Raw genomic sequence first — 9,543 nt, forward strand, 5'->3', positions numbered from 1 at the left:
CCATGAGCTTCTCCATAGAGAGAATGGCCAACTGAGGGGACAGCCATAAGCAGCATCACTTACTGTGCATACAGGGTCGGCACACTGATGCCCATGGAATGGATGACTCACTGAGTAGCATGGACCAGTCAATGGCAGCAGGGGCACAGAGCTTTTGGAGGGGATACCCTCTACCAGACATGCAGAATGCCCAGCAAGGGCTGAGGATGTCATGGAGGAAGAGGGTGCCATCTTTCATGAGGCGCACTCAGTATCCTCGGTCTCCTTGGCCCCAGTGACTGAGAGACCACCAGTGCGGCAGGGCCCGGTGATGGAGGCTGCCCCTGCAGTGAGGAGAGTGCAGCAGCCCCTGGAGATGCTGTCATGGTCAGCTCCATGGCAAGGTCAACTGCCATGTGCATTTCAACCGTAGGTAGAAAGGAGTGAGCAGGTTACCTCCACCTCCCCATAGGCTAAGTGGAGGAGCATTGCTTTTTTCTGTACTTTTCACAAGTCCAGTTTGACACAAAGAATATAGAAATAGAGAAACATAAAAACTAGAAGCAGGGCCCTCGAGCCTTCTCCGCCATTCAATATGATCATGGCTGATCCTCTATCTCAGTGCCATATCCCCTTGACGCCTTGAGAGTCTAGACATCTATCTATATCCCTCTTATATAAGGCCACCACAGCCTTCTGTGGTAGAGAATTTGACAGGTTCTCCACCCTCTGAGTGAAGAAGTTTCTCTTCATCTCAGTCCTAAATGGCCTAGTCCGTAACCTGAGACTGTGACCCCTTGTTCTAGACATCCAGCCAGGGGAAAATCATCTCTGCATCCAATCTACCCCCTGTCAGAATACTGCTGAAGACACTGGATACTGCAAAAGCTCTGGCTCCTGATAATATTACAGGAAAAGTACTGAAGGCTTGTGCTCCAGAACTCGCTGCATCCCTAGCTAAGCTGTTCCAATACAGCTACCTGACTGGCATCTGCCTGGCTTTGTGAAAAATGCCCCAGGTGTGTCCTATACACAAACCTGGCCAATTACCGGTCTGCTCTCGAACATCGGTAAAATGATGGAAGAGGACATCAACAGCGCTCTCACGACATGTTGTTTAACAATAACATATGGACAAGGAGCAGGAGTAGCTCATTCAGCCCCTTGAACCTAGGGAAATTCCAGTGAATACAGGCACGGTGAACCCAATCGCTCCTCAAACGACAATCCTGCTATCACAGGAATCAGTCCGGTGAACCTTTGCTGCACTCCCTCTATCAAAAGTATATACTTTCTCTACAAACCATGATAAACAATCAATGGCTTTTGAAGTGTAGTCACGGTTATAATGTAGGAAACACAGCAGCCAATGTGACAGCAGCCATTGCGAGCCACACATGTTCAATGGGGAACAACACAGAGGAATGCAATCATGTAGGTCTTTTAGAGAGAGGTTCTACAGGCACGAAGGGCTGAACGGCCTCCTGCAGACGATGGAGCCTCCAGAGTCTGAATCTCAGCAGTGCAATACCAGTAGAGGCCTGCAGATGGTGGTATTGAGCTACAGAAACACTCACCTCAGCAGTGCCACTAGCTGGGCTTTACTGGAACTGCAGCATCCTCACTGTATTGTTAGATTTTGTCAAATCTAAAATTTTCACTAGATGAATGACCCCACACAGCACCATAGACTGGGAGTGACTCCACACAGCTCCATAGACTGGGAGTGACTCCACACAGCATTGTAGACTTGCAATTACTCCACATAGCAACATAGACTGGGAGTGACCCCACACAGCACTGTAGACTTGCAATGACTCCACACAGCACCGTAGACTGAGAGTGACTCCACACAGCACCATAGACTGGGAGTGATTCCACACAGCACTGTAGACTGGGAGTGACTCCACACAGCACCATAGACTGGGAGTGAGTCCACACAGCACCATAGACTGGGAGTGAGTCCACACAACACCATAGACTGGGAGTGACTCCACACAGCACTGTAGACTGGGAGTGACTCCACACAGCACTGTAGACTGGGAGTGACTCCACACAGCACCATAGACTGGGAGTGACTCCACACAGCACCATAGACTGGGAGTGAGTCCACACAGCACCATAGACTGGGAGTGACTCCACACAGCACCATAGACTGGGAGTGACTCCACACAGCACAGTAGACTGGGAGTGACTCCACACAGCATCATAGACTGGGAGTGAGTCCACACAGCATCATAGACTGGGAGTGAGTCCACACAGCATCATAGACTGGGAGTGACTCCACATAGCACCGTAGACTGGGAGTGACTCCACACAGCACTGTAGACTGGGAGTGACTCCACACAGCACTGTAGACTGGGAGTGACTCCACACAGCATCATAGACTGGGAGTGACTCCACACAGCACTGTAGACTGGGAGCGACCCCACGCAAAAAGGACTGATGATTGCAGATGATTGCCCTGTATTTAGCACCTCGGGTACTGAAGTAGTCCAAGTCCAAATACATAGAAACATAGAAACTAGAAGCGGAGTTGGCCATTCAGCCCTTCGTGCCTGCTCCGCCATTCATTTTGATCATGGCTGATCATCAAATTCAACGTCCTGATCCCCCCATATCCCTCGATCCCTTTAGCCCAAAGAGCTAAATCTAATTTCTTCTTGAAATCAAATAACACTTTAGCCTCAACTAATTTCAGTGGTAGTGAATTCCACACATTCACCACCTCCTGGGTGAAGGGATTCCTCCTCACCTCAGTCCTAAAAGGTTTGCCCCTTATCCTCAAATTACGACCCCTAGTTCTGGACTCCCCCACCATCGGGAACATTCCTTCTGAATCTGCCCTAGTCTAACCCTGTTAGAATTTTATAGAATAGAATCTAATAAGTTTCTATGAGATCCCCTCTCACTCTACTAAACTACAGGAAGACCCGGACATTATCAGGCTTTGGCTGACAGGTGGCTCCTGCCCCATGAGGAGGATAGCACCATCAGACCCCTGTAGCCTGCAAGCAATCACTTCCAATCCAACTTTCCAAGATCTCCAGAGCTTGGCCTTCCAGTGAATACCCACCAAGGTCATCTCAGACAACAGGACAGCTGCCTCCAGCCACCTCCAGCTCAGGTATGGATCTTGAGAAACAGCAAGATGTAGCAGTAGATTTAGGAAGGTTAACAGGTTATAGTTTCACAGTTTGGCACAGGTGTTGTTAGCCACTTGTACACAGTGAGCACCGATGTTAATATGCACATATTATGTGAATCCCTCTGTTAAGTATTAAATCTAAGTTCTTACACCCTCTTACCGTCTCCTTGCTCCCATTTCATTGCTCCATAACCTATTGCATACACAACGGCGTCCATCTAACATGTAAAGGCTGTTTGCTGACAAATGGCACCACCTCCATCTTGCCTCTATGAGGCTGTCAACCAACTGGGTGACCTTCCCTCACATTGACGGGACACAGTCAAGGATAATTTTCAGTGTTGATGATCAGTTTGAACATTTGTGAACAGGTCCACAGCAGATGCCATCTCCCTGGCCCTGCACTCAACTCTAGAACACCTAGATAACAAAGACACCTATGTCAGACTCCTATTTATTGACCACAGCTCAGCCTTCAATACGATTATTCCTACGAAACTCATCTCTAAACTCCTTGGCCTGGGCCTCGGCTCCTCCCTCTGTGGCTGGATCCTGAACTTCCTAAGCCACAGACCACAATCAGTAAGGATAGGCAACAACATCTCCTCCATGATCATCCTCAACACTGGTGCCCCACAAAGCTGTGCCCTCAGCCCTTACTATACTCCTTATACATCTATGACTGTGTGGCCAAATTCCCCTCCAACTGGATTTTCAAGTTTGCTGACGACACCACCGTAGTGGGTCGGATCTCAAACAATGACAAGACAGAGTACAGGAATGAGATAGAGAATCTGGTGAACTGGTGCAACGACAATAACCGCTCCCTCAATGTCAACAAAATGAAGGAGATTGTCATCGACTTCGGGAAGCATAGTGGAGAATATGCCCCTGTCTATATCAATGGGGACGAAGTAGAAAGGGTCGAGAGCTTCAACTTTTTAGGTGTCCAGATCATCAACAACCTGTCCTGGTCCCCCCTATGCCGACACTATAGTTAAGAAAGCCCACCAATGCCATGACATTCAACAACTGCACCAATTTGGCACCATTCATGACTCATCAGATACTGACCCAGTCCGTGTTCAAATGCAACAAGAGGGATTTGGGCGTACAAGTCCACAGCTCGCTGAAAGTGGCAACACAAGTAGATAAGATGATCAAGAAGGCATATGGCATGCTTGCCTTCGTTGGTTGCGGCATAGAGCATAAAAATTGGCCAGTCATGTTCCAGCTATATAGAACTTTAGTTAGGCCATATTTGGAATATCATGTACAGTTCTGGTCACCACACAACTAGAAAGATGTGGAAGCTTTGGAGTGGGTACAGAAAAGGTTTACCAGGATGTTGCCTGGTTTGGAGGGGAATTGCTATGAGGAGAGATTGGACAAACTTGGTTTGTTTTCATTTGAATGTTGGAGGCTGAGGGGCGAACACTATAAACATTATAGTTAAGAAAGCCCATCAACGCCTCTACTTTCTCAGAAGTCAAAGGAAATTTGGCATGTCAGCTACGGCTGTTGCCAACATTTACAGATGCACCATAGAAAGCATTCTTTCTGGTCGTATCACAGCTTGATGCGGCTCCTGCTCTGCCCAAGACTGCAAGAAACTACAAAGGGTCATGAATGAAGCCCAATCCATCACGCAAACCAGCCTCCCATCCATTGACTCTGTCTACACTTTCCGCTGCCTCGGAAAAGCAGCCAGGATAATCAAGGATCCCACGCACCCCAGACATTCTCCCTTCCACCTTCTTCCATCGAGAAAAAGATACAAAAGTCTGAGGTCACGTACCAACGACTCAAGAACAGCTTCTTCCCTCCTGCCTTGGACCTACCTTGCATTAAGTTGGTCTTTCTCTACACCCTAGTTATGACTGTAACACTACATTCTGCATTGTCTCCTTTCCTTCCCTCTGTACAGTATGCTTTGTCTGTATAGCGTGCAAGAAACAATACTTTTCACTGTACACTAATACATGTGACAATAATAAATCAAATTAAAACAAATCAAATGCAGGATCACCGCATATGAATTCATGGATTTTCTGATGGGTGAAGATTAGAGTGAGGAGTTCCTTTTCACTTTGTGCCTAACAAGTCTCAGTGTCAGCAAGGGCCCTTGATGCAAAGGCTTTTGGTCTGCCATTCTGGATTCACACTGTGCCAAGATGGCGTTGGGAGGTGTGAGTATGGGTATGAACATCAGAGTATTGTAGCACCGATGGGACTGAGAGTATCTCTTTGAGTCTGTTGAAGACCGCTTTGTGGTACCTTTACCAGCAACAGTCAACATCTTGATGGAGCTGCTGAAGTGGTCCAGTGACCTCACTGTAACAAGGGATAAACATTGAATGATCATTTGTCATACTGTTATGATCCCAGTTGATGTCATAATTGCATGGAAAGCTTCTAGAATGGAACCCTGGCTCAAAACACCATAACTTTTATTATTTGTCATTAAACGTGGAGGAACAGAGTAACAGGAACACTAATTAGCTTTAACAACAAGAAAAAAACATTTAATAAACATGACTAGTTGGATTATTATTCAATACTCCTTTGCTCCCCCCTTAGCTTCATAAATACACACAAATTTTAAGATTAAGATGGATTACAAAGTAAACTACAATGGTTTCTTTAACACAAAGTCCCTTTTAAGCACACAGATTGGCTGTGGCCAAATACACAATCCTCCCAGGTATGACAGTTTCCAAACTCCAAAAACATGCTTTAAAATCTCTTAGAATGATTATATCCCTTCATGGTTTGCATTCCAAATCCAGTCCAGGTTTTCCAAATAACTCTTTTGAACAAAGCTTCTGCTGCACTTTTAACAATGAATTCATTTCAGGATTTACACCAACCCTGCAGGATTTCTTTGTCTTAACTGCTGTACTAACAGGCATCAAATGTTTCATTCACTTCTGAAGTCTGCTATCATACTTTAAATCTGGTTACTGCAATTGTCTCTTTAACTTTGTTTACTCTTCCTTGAATTCTTCTGAACAATGCTTTGGTCTGTGTTCTCTTAACTTCAGTCATCTTAAACATTCTTTCTGTCCCAATTCCCTGGTTATCTGGACAATAACTGGTTCTTTAGGAAGCCAGCCTCTTTGCAATTCCCATCCTGTCCAGTCTTTCTCCTGTAAGAAGTTTAACAACACCAGGTTAAAGTCCAACAGGTTTATTTGGTAGCAAAAGCCACACAAGTCTTTCTCCTGACAGGTTTGAGAGATGTTCATTCCCCGATATCCTGTTTCCAATTGCAATATATCTAGCAAAAACTAAAACTGAAAAGTTTTTTTTACCTTACAAGGGCCTTCAATTGCTAAGCAATGTCTTCATAACTCTGCTTGCCTCTTTATCCTTCACACTGTAGCCTTCTCTAAGCACAATAGTAAAGCAGTTGGAATTTAACCAATCCCCATACATACATACCTTTGTCCAGCATAAATCTAATTATAGGTTTTACCCTTCAAGGCACAGAAACATTATATTAAACATATTTAAAACCATACCTTATTTCTAATGTTTACCAATACAAATATAAATCCCTTAAAACTACATTTGTTTTCCTAATAATACCGAAGAAGTGCTGTAAAGTGTGCTTGTCCATGGGAATGGCCATCTGTCATATAGCCATTGTCTTGTCTGGATCTGGCTTCATGCCATCAGCTGTGAGTACGTGACTTATGTAAGGAAACTGGTTAACCCTGAATCTCCCAGGGTTAAGCTTTAGCTGAATGGTCCTGATTCAGTCAAGGCTGAGACAAAGATATGTATCAAGTTCTTACATAGTATGACCCCAGGTGAAGATGTCATTGACAATGAATTGCTGGAAGATCTCGCTGCCAATGGAGATCCCATAGGGCAAATGAAGAAAATGACATCTACCGACTAGAGAGATGAATGAGTTAAGTTTCAAGGATTCTTCATCCAAGGGAATCTGCCAGAACCCACATTTTGCATCGAGAACGCTGAACATCTTGACATTTGGCATGTCTGCTATCACCTGTTCCACTGTCTTCATAGGGTGATGAGATCTGAGCAGCGCCTTGTTCATATGCATTTGGTCAGTGCATATCCTGACCATGCCAGCTTTCTTTACTGTGGCCACCATTGCTGAAGCCCATTCTGTGGCCATGTCTATAGCAGTTATGACACCTAGTGTTGTCATCCGATGCAGCTCTTTGACTACTTTCTGCTTCATGGCTGCTGGTACTCTTCTCAGAGCACAGGCCTTTGATGGTGTTGAATCATCTAGATTCATGTGGTATATAACTGGTAGTTTACCAATGATGTTACAGATGAAGAGGTCTTTGTACGTTGCCATCTCTGGGGCCTGGTTTTGTAGAGCATGCACTTCTGGACTAAGTTGAATGAGCCCCAATGCAATGCCCCAAGGACCTGATAGTGGTCTTTTGCTCTGGTCAACTACATGAAACTTGAAACTGCCCTGTGTACAGTGGAGAGTGACTTCATCTTCAGTGCAGAAGGTTTGTCTGCCATAAACCAGGAGATCCACCTGGGTTTTGGGGATTGGTGCTGCGTATGGATCTAGTTCCCTGAGCATTCAGCTAGGTAACATATTTTTTTTAATATACTTTTCCAATTCAATCAAATCAAATCCAATTCAGAGTCTCAACAAGTTGAGACATTTCAGATCCAGGCTGACAAGACAGGGCGAGCGACCAAACCACCCTGTCCTGGGCCTGATCTACATGAGCCAAGCTGATTGGAGGAGGGAAAGCAATACCTCCTCCAAGACTTGAGCTCATTTGCATCTTAGCCAAAAGGCCGAGATGCCGCTTTTAAAAATTGCTTCATATGAAACATATGAAGCTTCAATGTAACCTAATGACCTCAACCAAGTGCAGCATCCAATCCATACTACACTTGATCTTAGCCAAAAGGCCGAGAAGCACCTTTCTCCAGTGTCAATCTTTACCTTCAGCCTTGCATTGCTACAAATCGTGTTGAGGATGTTGAGCATCTCACACTTTTCTGTGACAGTGTCAACACTCTCACTACAGACTGTTGTAGGAGGCTGTGTGGTTTTGCTGCTCCAGTTTGTTCACCTTGCTGATGCTCCTACCCTGGAGGACTGACCGGCTGCCCTGTTGCTGATGAAGGCTGCTGCGCTTCTGACCTGCAGCAATTAGCAAAGTGATTCCACTTTCCGCATACGTTGCATTGTTTACCATACACAAAGCAAACGGTTCTGAGGGTGATGGCCATTGCTGTTGGAGCAGCGTGCCCCCTGAACTGCAAATACTTCTGATTCCCCCCTAAATTCTCTGCTTCTTTTTCCGATTGTTCATTTAACATGCAAATGGCTGTTTGTAACATTCAATCTTTCTCTCACGGCAGCAGCTTGTGGACCCCGCAGACTATTCGATCCCTGATTAGCTCATTAGTGAGGGTGCCAATTGTACATTTCTTTGCTAAGATTTTCAAGGTTGCCGTATATTATATTCATTCATCTGATCTTTGATTTGTTTAATTAAATGCATGCTGGTCAAGGATTGTATTTTTTTTACCAGAAGACAAATATTCTTAAACTTTTCTAGGATTATTTCAGGGTCCTATTTTTTACTTCCCCATCTGGAAAACAAATCGAATTCCTTGATGGCCACAGAGCGTGCTAAGTTTAATAAGATTTAAGCTTGTACCTTTTTGACTTATCAGGTAATGTAGTACTGCAGTAAATATGCTGCAGTAGAAGACTCTTTCTTCAACTTTTCACAACCGTCAGCAATGTTTTCATCTGAGACGAGAGCTTCATGTGATGAAGTCATAGAATCCCTACAGTGCAGAAGGAGGCCATTCAGCCCATCAAGTTTGCACCCACCACAATCCCACCCAGGTCCTATTCCCATAACCCCACATATTTACCCTGCTAATCTTCCTGACACTGAGGGGCAACTTAACATGGCCAATCAACCTAACCCGCACATCTATAGACTGTGGAAGGAAACCGGAGCACCCGGTGGAAACCCATGCAGACACGGGGAGAACATGTAAACTCCACACAGACAGTGACCCAAGGCCGGAATTGAACCTGGGTCCTTGTCTCTGTAAGGCAGCAGTGCTAACCACTGTGCCACCGTGCCGTCCTTGTGCCATTCTGCCAGTTACTGATACCAAGTAAATGTGTTGAGTTCCCGAAGCGCTGACTGCAATAACTTGTAATAAACAATAGCTTATTCACTAGCTGAGCCGCTACTTCATTTTTCTATATTCATTCATGGCATTTCTTGCCCATCTCTAATTGGCCTTGAACTGACTGGCTTGGCCACACCATTTTAAAAGGTGTTTAAGATTTAATCACATTGCCAAGTAGCTGGAGTCACATGTAGGTTGAACAAGGTAAGGACGGCAGATTTCCTTCGCTAAAGGACATTAGTGAA

The 9,543-nt window shown here is 45.1% G+C and overlaps 1 pseudogene; it reads right to left on the reverse strand.

Moving 5' to 3' along the window:
• Nucleotides 1–7,855: 7,855 nt before the first annotated feature.
• LOC144508161 (U2 spliceosomal RNA) lies at nt 7,856–8,059 on the reverse strand (annotated as a pseudogene).
• Nucleotides 8,060–9,543: the final 1,484 nt, after the last annotated feature.

Source organism: Mustelus asterias, chromosome 19 (assembly GCF_964213995.1).
Source record: "Mustelus asterias chromosome 19, sMusAst1.hap1.1, whole genome shotgun sequence".
NCBI lineage: Eukaryota > Metazoa > Chordata > Chondrichthyes > Carcharhiniformes > Triakidae > Mustelus > Mustelus asterias.